Here is a 16,151-nt window from a genome sequence, read left to right as displayed (position 1 = left end):
TTGTTTATTTTAAATCAGATGAAAACCCATCCCTGCCTTGTATGAAGCTAAACCTTTGTGTCATAATCTCAGCGAGACAGAGTGGGAGGGAAAGTTCTGAGTAGGACCAGAGTAGATTGACAAGTGTTCGCTGCTAGCTTGTCATCATATCTTTACAAGCTTCACAATTTCAATATCAATCAATATATTGACATAAATCCATGTTTATCTGGAAATGCGCCGTTGCGACATCCAACTGATATTGATAGGGCATGTGACATTCATATCCCCAACAGGAAAATATCTAATAATTTAGCTGACCCCATGACCTTTCTGCTAGTGACCCTGACCCCATGACCTTTCTGCTAGTGACCCTATCAGGTCAAACCTTCCATTTTAAAATGAGCATATCCTGACCCATTGTACAGTCACAAAATATGTCAAAAATATATCAAATCTCATTACCCTAGAGCAGGGGTCGGGAACCTATGGCTCGCGAGCCATATATGGCTCTTCTGGTGACAGCATATGGCTCCCAGAATCTTTTGAGTAAACTTTTTTTTTATACTTGTGATATTTCTTAATAATACTGTGTCATTTAAAAGTAAACAGAAATTAGTTTTGAAGATACAGCTAATAGTATCTGTAGCTGAAGATATAGCGAGCAGAGCTGGCGAGGGAACACAAGTGGACAGAAATTAAAAATCTTCAACCTGAAGACCAGCTGATTCTTAAAACTTGGAACGAGCTTCCTGTGACATACCACACAATGCAGCGTGAGTATTGCCGTATTGACCATGTTTGGCTCTACATATGCATGTGGGCAGTCATTCTCGCATATGAGGAACATTAAGACCAACCTACGCTCACGTTTAACTGATGGAAGCCTCAACGCCTGCATGAAGCTCAACCTCACCACGTATGAACCAGATTACAAGGCCATCAGCAAAACCATGCAGCACCAGAAGTCGCATTAAAAGTAAGACATATTTAATTTATTATACGTTAAAAATACTATATGGCTCTTAATGAAATATATTTAGAAATATTTGGCTTTTATGGCTCTCCCAGTCAAAAAGGTTCCTGACCCCTGCCCTAGAGGAAGAAACCTGTTGATTTAGTTGACTCTGTAAAACTTTCTCCAGTGCTACCACATGGATTTAAACCCTGGGTCTGTTGAGAATGGCAATATCTGCAACTCTACTTCATTGACTGCAAATTAACTTGAACATTGAACTAAGAAGTATTACATTTCTTCCTTTTGTTTTTCCTCTCTTGTATGTTTGGGAGGTCATGTGACTAAACCTTCATTCAATGACCAGCTGTCAAAACAGAAGGCTAGAGTGAGAAGACAGAGTTTTCCACTGCCACACTGAGACCACACTGCTGACAAGCTAGAGGCTTTTGTCATGAACCTATTGAGCGACATCCGGCTCAATTAGGCATTGTTCATTGCTCAAGCTTGCTCTAGTATGACGGCTGCAGTCCTATTGTTGTGCAGTACAGCATAACCAACTGTAATGAGATATACCAGCTGGGGCCTACCTAGTGGCTATTAAATAGACACTGGAAGTATTTATTTTCATATATTTTTTTGTATGGTGTGACTGTTTACACAAGATAATCAAGGGACATAACTGACAACAGTATTTACATTAGGGTCATTTTACTCACCTTTGTGTCCTACAGTGGGTTTGGTATGTCACAGATGAGCCTTTTTAAGGGTCACCCCTGCACCCAAGCTATAACAAATAAGGATGAGAGTGCAGAGAGAGATGCTAAGTAGCTACACAAGGTCTTTGTCATCCAGTTACTACCATACCTGCATTGATTTACCCTTCATTTTGCTTTGCAACAGCTAGGCTTGCGGAAATGTTGAGACATTTTAACAACAACATCAACAACCACCACAATCTGATGAAGACCGTCTTCCTGCTCATGTTACCGTTAGTAGGTAAGTGTGTCTTAAATAAGTAAGAGGCAGAATCTTTCCTATGACAATGGCACACCTATAAACACCCGTGACTTCAAAGTTGTGGTTATTTAATTCTATCAAATTAAAAACTGTACAAAAAAAGATCTTTCTGTCAAGAGTATATCAGACGATCAATTTATATACACAAATTGTTAATAAATTGTTAATAATGTGGATAAAATGTTACTGTAATTCTAGTGTCTCGACAAGATGTCAATTCATCCTGCACTAAACGTCGATGTCTGGCTGAAATGTTGATTGCCAAAGGTTACACATCTCAACCACAGTCTCAAAACTGTACCCAACAAATAAACATGACATTCATAGAGTATCAAACTTTGTCTGTTGTAAGTATTGTCTTGTATATTTTAGGGCAGCTATTTGTGGTATGATGTTTTTCTTTCATTCATACATTTTTCTTAAAATATTGTTTTTGCTCTCAACAGGACACAAAACTACTCCGCTTTAATAGTCGTCTGCAAGCCACAATGGTAAGAGAATGAATTAATTTGGCAATAGACATCTTTAATTTCTTTAGATTAAGGCATATACATTTACATTATTACTTTATATTGCACAAAAGGTTGGCCAAAAAGTAAACTGCCGAAACCTGTGCCTTGAAACCTTACAGTGTGTTGCATGTAGTAATCGCTGTAATTCTGATTGTAAACCACAGATATGGACTGATCCCGAATTAGCATGGGACGAAACAGTCTACCCACATGATAAGGTAGTCCTTCCAGTGAGTAAAGTCTGGACCCCAGAACTCTTCATAACTAATGCGTAAGTCCTTTAACTTAAAAGAGATTTTATATCCCATATTAATGACATCTATTCTTTCTGTATTATAGTCTATTTTCTTATTTGCATTGTCGTTTTTCATTCAAATCTCAAATCAAGTCGTGAATTCTGAAACTCAGCTGAAAAACACCCCATCTTTCTCTCACGTCTGCAGAATGAAATCCTCTATGAAACACAGTTCCCAAGATTTGCTTGTATCTAGCAACGGGAAGATTCAGCACACTGTTATCATAAACGCACTGGTGGCCTGTGATATCAATATGTTCACATACCCATTTACGAAGGATAGTTGCCCCATCGCAATCCAAGCCTGGGCCAGTGATGGTGAGGTCAACGATTACTATATTACATTACAAATATATCATGGAATAGTCATGGAATTTGATTTGGGAGGGAAAAGTGTATGAACCCTATATCTGTTGAAAGCAACAGTTGTGATTGGAGGATCAAGAAAAGAGGGCAGAGTTTGAGATAGATCAATATGATATAGGGTTCATACACTTTTAGGGTTCACTTTTTTCCCCCAAATCAAATTCCATGACTATTCCATGATATATAGAGCAATTTCCACAACTAAGACGTGTTGGTGTTAATGTGCAAATGTTACATTTCTTGTTGGGACGGCTTCTTTCAAATTCCATAAAAATTCCATGACGTGACATTTCCTTGACTGCATGAACCCTGATAACAACAATGAGATATTTTATTTTCCTCCATATGATTTATGGAATCTTATTCAGAATTATAGGAAGATTTCCCTTTTGTCATTACTGTATGTACATACTCCATAAGCAAGTTAGTTGCTTAGCCTTCTCCCAAATAACTGTTTCCAAAATGGGCATGAAATGACCATCAGAATTCTCTAAATGACTTATCTAGTGTTCTCTTGTGAAACCATTGCACTACAGTGAGGACTGTGCCCTTTATATATCATTAGATGCACAGTGGGAATTTAAAATGTAATGTGCTACTTAACTGATGTAAATATTGGTCTTTTGAACTCAAAGTGTAATTGTTTTGTAATTGTATGGCCCATTTTGGAACTCTAAAGCAATGGTTGATAGAGGCCTTGCATGAAATGTTTGTGTAGTTCTCTTTCTTCCAGCATGGCTGCCTGTAACATAGCAACCATTGTTTTGTACATGGCAATGGAAGAGACAACTGTTACTATGTGCAAAACAACAGTTGCTAGGTGTTGAACAAAAACATAATAATTTGATGTCTTATTAGTGGAATAGTATAACAGTAATATCATGTGTTTCCATTGTTTTACATACTCTACCACTGCACAGAAATTATGCATTTGCTTTTGAAAGTGGTTAGCAATAGTTACAGGCAGCCACACTGGAAGAAAGAGAACTACTGTACACAAACGTTCAGTGCAAGGCCTCTCTTGTTTGGGAGAAGGCTGTGCTCAGGGGCGTAGCTGGGGGGGGGGGGGGGGGTCGGGGTAGCTTAGGATGATTCCAAGGGCCCAGCACTGGGGGGGGGGGCAATTTTTTTTTTTTTTTCTAGACATCACTCAGGTGTATTATTGATGCTCTCATTGATACTATGTTTGTTTCTGAAGTGTGTGTGTGTGTGTGTGTGTGTGTGTGTGTGTGTGTGTGTGTGTGTGTGTGTGTGTGTGTGTGTGTGTGTGTGTGTGTGTGTGTGTGTGTGTGTGTGTGAGATATATAGAGAGAGAGGGGGGGCTTTGGTAGACTATTGCATTGGTCCATTCATTGAAGATGAACGCAATGCGACATCCTTTACTAGGCTCACCCACCAACAGTGCAGGTGTTGAACTGCTGATCCGAATGTATAGGTAAAAACCATATTATGCGTTTTCATCAATAAAAAAATGGCCAAAAAAAATTCCGCTTACGCGCGCTCACATTCACTGGGGGCCTACAAATACATTATTTCATGGGGCCCAGAATCTGGAGCTACACCCCTGGCTGTGCTACCTACCTGGCTTTGTGCTGTGTGGACAGACACACCTCAACTCACTTTCACCTGACTTGAAGATGAGTAGATGTTGACCTAAGACATACTTTCTTTAGGATGTGGTATGGAGCTGACTATAGGTAAAGTGAGGAATATTGATGGTGATCGTGGAGACTGGAGTACTGATGATGTGGATGTTCTAAAACAAGGCAAAAGAGAAGACCGCAATTACCTCTTGGTAAGATTTATGATCTCTTTTCATTTCAGATTTGTTCAAACTCTGACTATTTTCAAAAACAGGCTACAAACCTTCATATTCACCAGCATTTCACTGTATGCCATGGTATGTATGTGATAAATAAACATCTTGAATCTTGAAATCTTGAATCTTGCCTTTAATTCAAATTGAATTACTGGTAAAGCCCACTGATAATGACGTTTCTTCTTTTTTTTAATGCTTTTACTTTTATATAAATATTTGTTATGCTCTATGATTTGCTTGTATGTATTTGTAACTATTTTATGTAAAGCACTTTGCATTGCCTCTATGTATGAAATGTGCTATATAAATAAACCTGCCTTGCCTTGTAAATTTGTAGATTAAAGCAGTAGTAGACGAGGTGCAGCCCCAGTGATGCTGCTGAGTGGTCTATATGTTAGATATAGGCTCAGCCAGTTCAATGAGGATTATGTCTAAAGCACGGTGAAGAACACGCCCTTTTTTTGACATGTCGGGTTTGAGTTTGACAGTGCGCGGTAGCTTTGAGTTTGATAGAGTGAGACAGTTGTAAAGGTCCCATGCATTATAAATGGCCTTTTCCAGTGTTTAGCATTGTTTCCTAGCAATTTGGGATTATATCAATGTGGTCTGTGTCGTTAATTATCATATTAACTCATCAGTCTAGTCTCGAGTTCACGAGATCTTCCCTCACTCAACTAAGCTGTTCTGATTTGACTCGCAATGCGACGTAGCAAGTAGCTGATCTGCAGTAACGCCCCCTCTATGGTTGTAGCGCATAGTGTAACCCGACACTTCCTCAAACGGGTTTTGACAGAGGCAGAGAACGAGCGAGCGAGAGAGAGGGAGAGATAGAGAGGGAGAGAGAGAGAGGGACCAGAGGGACCGTGCAGAAGTGTGTGTAAAAATGTGTGTGCGCCATCTCTCTCCCTCGTAGGAGCATTTACACACAAACTTGACTGCGTGTGTCGGGGACGCTTATAGCTTATCCGCAACTGTAAGTTACTTCCGGGGTAGGCCTGATTGGCCCCGACAGGCACGTGACGCGCAACTTTCTCTGCCGCGCGGCACGCTCCGCGGAGCGGAGCGGCAGAGCTTGCGGAATTATGTAACCGCCCAAATCCGCCATGATTTTCATTCTGCGCTTCAGCTCACCTGGCAGAGCAGCGGTCCTGCGGTCCTGCGGTCCGTTGTTGACGAGTTCGAATCCCATCAATTTTTTTTTTTTAACGTGATTTTTTTTTTAACGTGTATTCTTTCGCCGGTTAAGGTTAGGCATGGTTAAGGTTAAGGTTAAGGTTAGGCATTGTTTCGGAGTTGGTTAAGGTTAGAACGGTTAAGTTTAGGCGCTGTTAAGGAGCTGGTTAAGGTTAGAGTTTGTCTTAGAGAATGGCAATATTCTTTCTATGGTTAAGGTTAGGCATGGTTAAGGTTAAGGTTAAGGTTAGGCATTGTTTCGGAGTTGGTTAAGGTTAGAACGGTTAAGTTTAGGCGCTGTTAAGGAGCTGGTTAAGGTTAGAGTTTGTGTTAGAGAATGGCAATAGACAGCCTATTTCCGCGCGACAGCTCTCAGCAGCCTCGTTGCGCGTCCTGAGTTTGCCGCGTCACGTGCCTGTCGGGGCCAATCAGGCCTACCCCGGAAGTAACTTACAGTTGCGGAACGGGTACAGGCGTCGGGGACGCGTGATTACCAAACCTAGCCGCATTTCTGGCAGACGCTCTCTGATTGGCACTGACTGACGCTCTCTGATTGGCCACTGACATGTTTGCCCAATCGCGTGACGAGCTGTGTCTTTGCCCATTTCCGCGTCGAACAGCCTGCAAACTACCTGGCGTTCTATCGCCATGCTCTAAGACAAACTCTAACCTTAACCAACTTCGAAGAGTGCCTAAGCTTAACCAGTGTAGAAACTGAAGTCGGCCAATCAGAGAGCGTCTGCCAGAAATGCGGCTAGGTTTGGTAATCAAGCGTCGGGGACGCGTGAATACTTTCCCCAAGGTGGTTGTCCTTCCGCGTTCGGTTTGCGCGGCCTGATTGGCCACTGACGCTTCTCTCAGCGCCCAATCGCGTTGCGCCTAGCTTTCAGTTCCACAGCCCAAGTCCTTCAGTTCCACAGCCCATTTCCTCGTATTGTTTTCATCTCTCTATATTAACGTAGCCCATTTCCTCGTATTGTTTTCATCTCTCTATATTAACGTAACGCGCTATTCATATCAATCGGCATAACATCATTATAAATAACGTATTGTTTTCATCTCTCTATATTAACGCAACACGCTATTCATATCAATCGGCATCACATCAATATAAATAACGTATTGTTTTCATCTCTCTATATTAACGTAACGCGCTATTCATATCAATCGACATCACATCAATATAAATAACATATTGTTTTCATCTCTCTATATTAACGTAACTAGCTATTCATATCAATCGACATCACATCAATATAAATAACGTATTGTTTCCATCTCTCTATATTAACGTTAGGCTGTAAAAATCTGTTCTATAGGCTATATTTAGTCTAGTTTATTAGACATAAAGCATTTAAAAATACTTTGATTAGTCTACATCAATAGCACATTGTCAAGGTTGACAGAATAAAGTCTATCAACTTATTTCCATCAAGGACCTTGGTGTAGGCTAGTTATATATTCGTACTGGCATCGCGTCCCGCTCTTAAGCCATACCGAGATATACCTCATCTCATGTACCTAGTGTACTCCATCAACGAATAAAACTAATACACCCATCACCTGCCAGGCCCCGCCCCTAGTGGCGTACTATATAGTACTAGGCGTGGTCACCACTCACTCTTCCTCTATTTTCGTTTCCATCATAGCGGATGCATGACACCCTATGCATCTAGTTGTGAAAAGTTTAGAGAAATTGCGTAATATTGAATGCTTACCGGAGATTTGCTTACCCCTGGAATCTTTGGGGCATGTTCCAACGACACGTCGGGTCTATTCTTATGTTTCCTCATCTTGTGGCAGCAGATCGAGGGACAGCATGCGAGGTTTGGCTATCGAGCCGGCTCGCACACAGGTAGGCCCTGTGTCATCAGGCATTGATGCTAGTGTTAGTAATGCTGGTTGTGTTGTTACACAACCGAGTTGTGTGTCGGCGCCAGGGGCGGGATGGCTTGGTGAACGTTCCGCTGAAGTGGACGGTTTCCAGGCGATCCTGAAGCGTGCTGCTAACACTAATGCTAACGCTAATGCTGAAATGGGTCACTGTTCTAATGTTCCCCGCCGTGGGATGTTGCCGCTTTTCCCTCCTCTTAACCGGTTCATTGATGAAGGTCAGTCGGTAGCTAATGTGGGGGGTTTTGCTGAGTCCTATTTACCCTTTTTACGGGTAAATGGGTTGACAACAGGGTGCAGGGCGGGTGTGCCGTGGCTAAGTAGCCAGGTAGCTTTGATCCTGTGCCCCGGCGGGGTTGGATGGTGTCCCACCCGGAAGCTGATGCTTGAGAGCGAATCGGCTCGGCGGGTGGCAGTATGGACGGATGAGAGCTATACTGCTGCAGGATGGTGTTTAGCGGCGGCCAGTGTTGTGGCTCAGCTGACTGTTTTCCTGTCCACATTAGCATCGGGTAGTGGGGCTACGGGACCAGCCGACGCTGAAAACATTTTGCATGTTTGTGGTGTTATAGAGATCTTGACTCAGTCACAAGCTATAACTGCGGGGAGGATTAGGATGCTATCAACGCTTGTTAATAGGCATGTCTGGTTGGAGCAATCTCCTCTTGGGGAAGAAGCTCCGCCCTGAGCGCCTGGGTACTGGACTTTCTGAGTGAAAGACCCCAGGCGGTCAGGGTGGGGGGTCAGACCTCCAACACCATCACCCTGAGCATCGGGTCCCCCCAGGGCTGTGTTCTGAGCCCCCTGCTGTACTCACTCTACACACACGATTGTGTGGCCAAGTTCAGCTCCAACTCCATAGTGAAGTTCGCAGACGACACGGTGGTGGTGGGGCTGATCTCGGACAACGACGAGAAGGCCTACCGGGAGGAGGTTGAGGTACTGGAACGCTGGTGCCAGGACAACAGCCTGCTCCTGAACATTGGTAAAACCAAGGAGCTGATCGTGGATTATAGGAGAGGACAGCAGGAGACACACACACCACTGATGATTAACGGGGCTACCGTGGACAGGGTGAGCAGCTTTAAGTACCTGGGGGTCCACATCTCAGAGGATCTGACATGGTCAACACACATAGACACAGTAGTAAAGAAGGCGAAACAGCGCCTCTACCACCTGAGACAGTTAAGGAAGTTCAGAGTATCGGGGAAGATACTCCAGTCCTTCTACTCAGGAGCTGTAGAGAGCATCCTGACCGGAAACATCACTGCCTGGTATGGAAACAGCACGGCACAGGACAAGAAGGCCCTACAGAGAGTGGTGCGCTCAGCCGAGCGCACCACGGGTATTGCACTACCTCCCCTGCAGGTTCTATACAACAAGAGGTGCAAATCCAGAGCCTGCAGAATAATGAAAGACCCCCACCACCCCAATAACAGCCTGTTTCAGCTGCTGAGGTCAGGCAGACGCCTGCGAACCCCAGCTACTAGGACAGAGAGGCTTAGGCTCAGCTTCTTCCCCCAGGCCATCAGAGTCTTGAACAATGAACATTGAGTACCACAGAACACTGAACTATCCACACATAAGCACACATGAGCACACACACGACACGCACGCTGTGCACGCTCACACACTAGCAGCCACTTAACACTTTAACATGAGCGGGCACACACTCATGCCGCACACACGCACACTTATGTCCAAAAGGAAAGGACACTTTAAATTAGTATAACAGGAACAGTGTATTGTACTACCAAAGCTACCTAGCATGTCCTATATGCTCTGTAAATAACTATGTACAGATACCGAGATGTCACACCATGTTACCTGTTACCTGTTTATTGCACAATGTTGTTCTTTTTATTGGATTCTATTATATGTTGTACCACTGTATTGCACATCGTTGCGGGCAAGACCACCCGCATTTCATTGTATACTTGTATGCCGTGACAATTAAAACTCTTGACTTGACTGACTTGAAGAAAGGTTTTCTCTCCTCACGGCTCCTTTTTCCACAGAGGGACTTTTTGGTCGTTCTGCGGAGGCGCAGGCGGTTGTTGATCTGGGTCTTACATTGCCTCACGCTATATGCAGCCAGAGGTTGGAGCACGGCCTCGTCAACGACTGTGGCGAGGCCCTCGACAGGCGGCCATGTTTCCCCCGCCAGTGGTACCCTGGGCGGAGCAACAGGGGTCCACAAGGCCGACAGCCTTGGCGGCCGAGGGATCGGCCATTTTGGGTGTACTCGGCTTGGAAAAAACAAGCTGTCGTCATTCTGCCGCGAACAGCCCGCTCCCCGTTCACTCCTCTCTCCGTTACCAACGGAAGCAGGGCTCTGATCGTTTTCCTTTGGCTGCGGGCCGCAAACCTTCTTTGAAGCGCATGCGGCCCCACTTTTCGCTTCTCATGGGGACAGGGGCTGACACCCACTTGATGGCTGAGCCTGGGTCTGTCCGTGAGAATGTTGTGCTGTCGCGTGGCTCCCGCACCACACGTTGTGTGATGGGTGAGCCTGGTGTTACGGCTGCCACTATTTACAGTGGTCAGCAGGGGTACTCGAGGCCTCTTCGTTTGAATGTTCAGCACGGGTTACCCCAGCCTCGCCTTCGCCAGGCGGGGTATCACGCTGATGCCTCCCACTCCCGTGAGAGCGGCAGTGGTCTGCAAAGAAGAGGCGCGTGTGATTTGGGTGATAGCAATATCACTGCAGGGCTACGGCGTGTAGGAACCCATGGGGTCCTCACGCCTTGCATGTCTAGCTGTAGAACAACTCCTCAGCATGCGCTAAAGGGGTGTTCAGGGGGGGAACGTGTGTCAACCAGTTTGATGGCAGCTTCTCCTGTATCAAACCGGCCCTTTCTGTCGGGGTCCCCCCTTGGATGCGACCGCCCTGTCCGCGTTGGCAGGTTCAGGGGCTACGCACAGCGGGAGGGACCGGGCCACCTATCTACTGTTCCTTGCGGCCCAGTTGGCGGCGGGTGCGCTTTGGGATTATTATCACATATGGCGACAAGAATGCCGTTTGGAGGAGTGGATGGAGAGAACGTTGAGGCAGGGGCTTGTTTTGCAGTTCGCACAACCCCACCCTCCGTTTTCAGGTTTGGTACAGACCCTATTGTCAGGGTCAGCAGCAGTGACAGCTCTGGCCGACGAGATCCAATCTCTGTTGGCGAAGCAGGCCATAGTCGTGGTCCGAGAGGATGCGATGTCAGGCATCTACTCCCGTTATTTTCTGGTGCCCAAAAAAACGGGAGGGGTCAGACCTATACTGGATCTGTCCGCGTTCAATCGTCTGATTGTGGCGAGACCATTCAGGATGTTGACCGTCAAACTCCTGCTACTTGCTGTCAGAGGGGGAGACTGGTTCACCTCCATAGACCTGAAGGATGCGTATTTTCACATCCCGATTTTCCCTCCTCACAGGAAGTTCCTACGGTTCCTGTTTCAGGGCGTAGTGTACGAATACCAGAGGTTGCCGTTCGGCTATTCTCTGGCTCCCCGCACATTCACCAAGTGCGTAGAGACTGCGCTGGAGCCTCTACGTTATTATAATTTTTTTATTTTCATGTTCTTCCATTTCATTGGTTGTTTTTATTCATTTAACTTTTTATCTTTATCTCCTGTAGCACTGAGATTTTCACAAATATAAAGTGCGGTACAAATTGAATTTATTATTCATTAGAAATATAAAACAATGAATTTCTTTGAAAAAAAAACGTACAGATGTCTTCCATAGACTCACAGGAATTGTGTAAAGTTGCCAAAATAGTGCAAGGAATAGCAATGCATGTCCCCTTTAAGTAAGTATAGGTGTAAGTATAGAGTAAGTAGTAGTGTGTTATATTGTTTTTCTAGCTGTTTGGGGGAAATTAACGTTCGTCGAGTCTTGTACGACGGAACATCATGGCTACAAACTATTCGAATGGTAGGCGGAATACGAGACAGACGGATGAAATGAATGAACGAAAATATGAGTTAATATTAACAGTTGAGGTGGAGATTGAAGGCACTGATAGAGTCACAATGATGGAGCTTTTGAGGGGTGTGGGGCGGTCATTGGATGTCGATACAGGACACCCAAGAAATATGAAATCATGCTGATGGATGAGAAGGTGAAGGAGAAACTGATGGACGGATTTAAAATCAAGGACAGTAGGATAATGGCAAGAGAACTGTCGAACGACGAGGTTGTCGTCTCTTTTTTGGCTCTGCCTTTATATATAACAGATGATGACATTCTGAAATTTAAGAAATTTAAGCAATGGGGAGTGGCGGCGGTAACCCTGCCGTATTCTACCCGGTTTGAGACCCAACAGGGGATGGAACATTTTAGGGTAATTCATAATAGGCAGGTGAGAGTTTGTAGGCTGTGTCTTCAGCCTGGTCACGTCCTAAGAGATTGCCCTGACTTTAAATGCCACAAATGTGGCCAGCAAGGGCACTATGTCAGAGAGCGTGACACTGAGAAAAAGTGCAGGGGGTGCGATGAAAAGTATGTGCAGTGTACATGCACACTCTGGAATGAGGAGCAGGGTACGAGAGATGAGACCGGTGAGGGCGGTGAGAATGGCGAGGCTGCCGAGACGGGTGGAAACGATGGAGGAGAAGCTACTGAGACGGAGAAAGCAGGTGGAGAGGATGAGGCAGAAGTAGATGATGAAGAAGGAGAGGAAGAAGATGAAGGAGATGATGAAGAGGAGGATGAGGAAGAGGAAGAGACCATGCAGACCCCAGAGGGAGATCAAGTGGAGACGGCGACAGGAGAGAGCGGAGAGCTGAGTGCGTGGCAGAGGGAACAGGAGGGCAAAGAGGGGGCAACAGATGACGAGGGCAAAAAGCGCGACAGAGAGAGAGCGAACACAGCAGGCCTCAGTGACAGCATAGACGATTTGGATTCGGGACTGCTGAGGTCACTGATGTCCATGGAGAGAAAGCTGGGATCGGGAGCATCTACAGGCGAAACAAGAGCTACTGGGCCGCGGACCCGGGGAGGCAGCGCTGGAGGGCGGTAGAGCGCATCTAATAGAGGCGCACGGCGAAAGGGATGCGGAGGAGAGGAAGAAGAGGGAGGAGTCAATGGGAGACTCAGAGGGGGTGCCAGGGACTGGGGAACACATAAGTAGAACATGTGATGTGTGCAAATTAAAAGATGAAAGTTTCATGCACATGATCATAGAGTGTGAAGGCCTGCGAGGCTTCCATGCGGAGCTGAAGGAGGGCATGAGGGTGAGCTGGGGAATAATCAAATATACAGATTGGAAGAGATATTTTTTGTTTGGTGCATTAGATGGAAAGAAGGAGGAGAGAAACCTCATCAATTATGTATTGAGTCATGCCAGGTATGCGGTTGCCTTGAGAAGGCAAATAGCTTTTTCTGGCCAATTTTTTTTTATTGAATGAAAAGGGATGTTATGTTGACAGAGAAATTGCTGAGTAAGGAGATATTTAAGAGATGGTTCATTAACAGTGGTAAATGTGTTAAGTTTGAAAAAGGTAAAGTAGAGTTTGGTTTTGGATAGTTTTTTTTGGGGTTTGGGTGGGATAGGGGAGGTTTTTGGTTATGCTTGATTTGTTGTATTGGAAATAAGTATATATAACACTGTTTTCTTTGTGGCTTGTTCTGTTTTTTTTTGTGTTGGTTGATTTAAGGAAACGCAAAAGAAGGGGGTGGGCTATGCCTGGGAAATGTGAGTAAGAAAATGAAATAATATAGTGTGTATATATATAGAAAATGCATAAAATGTAAACTGATTATTTTTGATATTATTTTTTTTTAAACACTGTCGCCTCACAGCTAGAAGGTTGTGGGTTCGATTCCCGCTTGGGGACCAGGTTGCCGTGTGGCCAGTTACCCAGTTGGGGTATCTCCCGGGCCTTTCTGTGTAGAGTTTGCATGTTCTCCCCGCGCTCGCAAGGGTTTCCCCTCCCGATAAGATAAACCCAATGGAAAAACATGGACAACAGATCGCTAACGCTGTCGCGTCCCTGACGAAGATGGACAGGAGCACTTGGATTGGTCTCCGGGCGCGGCACTTGCCGCAGCCCTTGTCTGCTCCCGGCTGCCCTTGGGGGGAAGGACGACGGGATGGGAGGTGCAGAGAACATTTCGTCAGCGACTCAGTGCATGTGTGTGTGTTCCTGTGGGTCGCCCATCGCATGTGTGTGTGTGTGTTAATCTGATGACAAATAAAGATTTATACTTATACTTAAAGACTGACATACTGTCAGACTGTCTTAAAGGGGAATGCCACCCATTTTAAGAATTCACACATGTTCTTCCTGTGCCCCAGGACAGTTCGGTCATATGTTCTTCCTGTGCCTCAGGACAGTTCAGTCATAATGTTCTTCCTGTGCCCCAGGACAGTTCAGTCAGTATATTATTCCTGTGCCCCAGGACAGTTCAGTCAGTATATTCTTCCTGTGTCCCAGGACAGTTCAGTCAGTATATTCTTCCTGTGTCCCAGGACAGTTCAGTCATGTTCTTCCTGTGTCCCAGGACAGTTCAGTCATGTTCTTCCTGTGCCCCAGGACAGTTCAGTCATGTTCTTCCTGTGCCCCAGGACAGTTCAGTATATTCTTCCTGTGCCCCAGGACAGTTCAGTCATGTTCTTCCTGTGCCCCAGGACAGTTCAGTCATGTTCTTCCTGTGCCCCGGGACAGTTCAGTCATGTTCTTCCTGTGTCCCAGGACAATTCAGTCATGTTCTTCCTGTGCCCCAGGACAGTTCAATCATGTTCTTCCTGTGCCCCAGGACAGTTCAGTCATGTTCTTCCTGTGCCCCAGGACCGTTCAGTCATGTTCTTCCTGTGTCCCAGGACAGTTCAGTCAGTATATTCTTCCTGTGTCCCAGGACAGTTCAGTCATGTTCTTCCTGTGCCCCAGGACAGTTCAGTCATGTTCTTCCTGTGCCCCAGGACAGTTCAGTCATGTTCTTCCTGTGCCCCAGGACAGTTCAGTCAGTATATTCTTCCTGTGCCCCAGGACAGTTCAGTCATGTTCTTCCTGTGCCCCAGGACAGTTCAGTCAGTATATTCTTCCTGTGTCCTAGGACAGTTCAGTCGGTATATTCTTCCTGTGTCCCAGGACAGTTCAGTCATGTTCTTCCTGTGCCCCAGGACAGTTCAGTCATGTTCTTCCTGTGCCCCAGGACAGTTCAGTCATGTTCTTCCTGTGTCCCAGGACAGTTCAGTCAGTATATTCTTCCTGTGTCCCAGGACAGTTCAGTCATGTTCTTTGTTCTTCCTGTGCCCCAGGACAGTTCAGTCATGTTCTTCCTGTGCCCCAGGACAGTTCAGTCATGTTCTTCCTGTGCCCCAGGACAGTTCAGTCATGTTCTTCCTGTGCCCCAGGACAGTTCATTCATCTTCTTCCTGTGCCCCAGGACAGTTCAGTCATGTTCTTCCTGTGCCCCAGGACAGTTCAGTCATGTTCTTCCTGTGTCCCAGGACAGTTCAGTCATGTTCTTCCTGTGTCCCAGGACAGTTCAGTCATGTTCTTCCTGTGCCCCAGGACAGTTCAGTCATGTTCTTCCTGTGCCTCAGGACAGTTCAGTCATGTTCTTCCTGTGCCCCAGGACAGTTCAGTCATGTTCTTCCTGTGCCCCAGGACAGTTCAGTCAGTATATTCTTCCTGTGCCCCAGGACAGTTCAGTCATGTTCTTCCTGTGCCCCAGGACAGTTCAGTCAGTATATTCTTCCTGTGCCCCAGGACAGTTCAGTCATGTTCTTCCTGTGCCCCAGGACAGTTCAGTCATGTTCTTTGTTCTTCCTGTGCCCCAGGACAGTTCAGTCATGTTCTTCCTGTGCCCCAGAACAGTTCAGTCATGTTCTTCCTGTGCCCCAGGACAGTTCAGTCATGTTCTTCCTGTGCCCCAGGACAGTTCATTCATCTTCTTCCTGTGCCCCAGGACAGTTCATTCATCTTCTTCCTGTGCCCCAGGACAGTTCAGTCATGTTCTTCCTGTGTCCCAGGACAGTTCAGTCATGTTCTTCCTGTGCCCCAGGACAGTTCAGTCATGTTCTTCCTGTGCCCCAGGACAGTTCAGTCATGTTCTTCCTGTGCCCCAGGACAGTTCAGTCATGTTCTTCCTGTGCCCCAGGACAGTTCAGTCATGTTCTTCCTGTGCCCCAGGACAGTTCA

This window comes from Notolepis coatsorum (assembly GCF_963971535.1).
Source record: "Notolepis coatsorum genome assembly, chromosome: 14".
NCBI lineage: Eukaryota > Metazoa > Chordata > Actinopteri > Aulopiformes > Paralepididae > Notolepis > Notolepis coatsorum.
The sequence above is the reverse complement of the archived record's forward strand: the minus strand, read 5'-3'. Positions refer to the sequence as shown.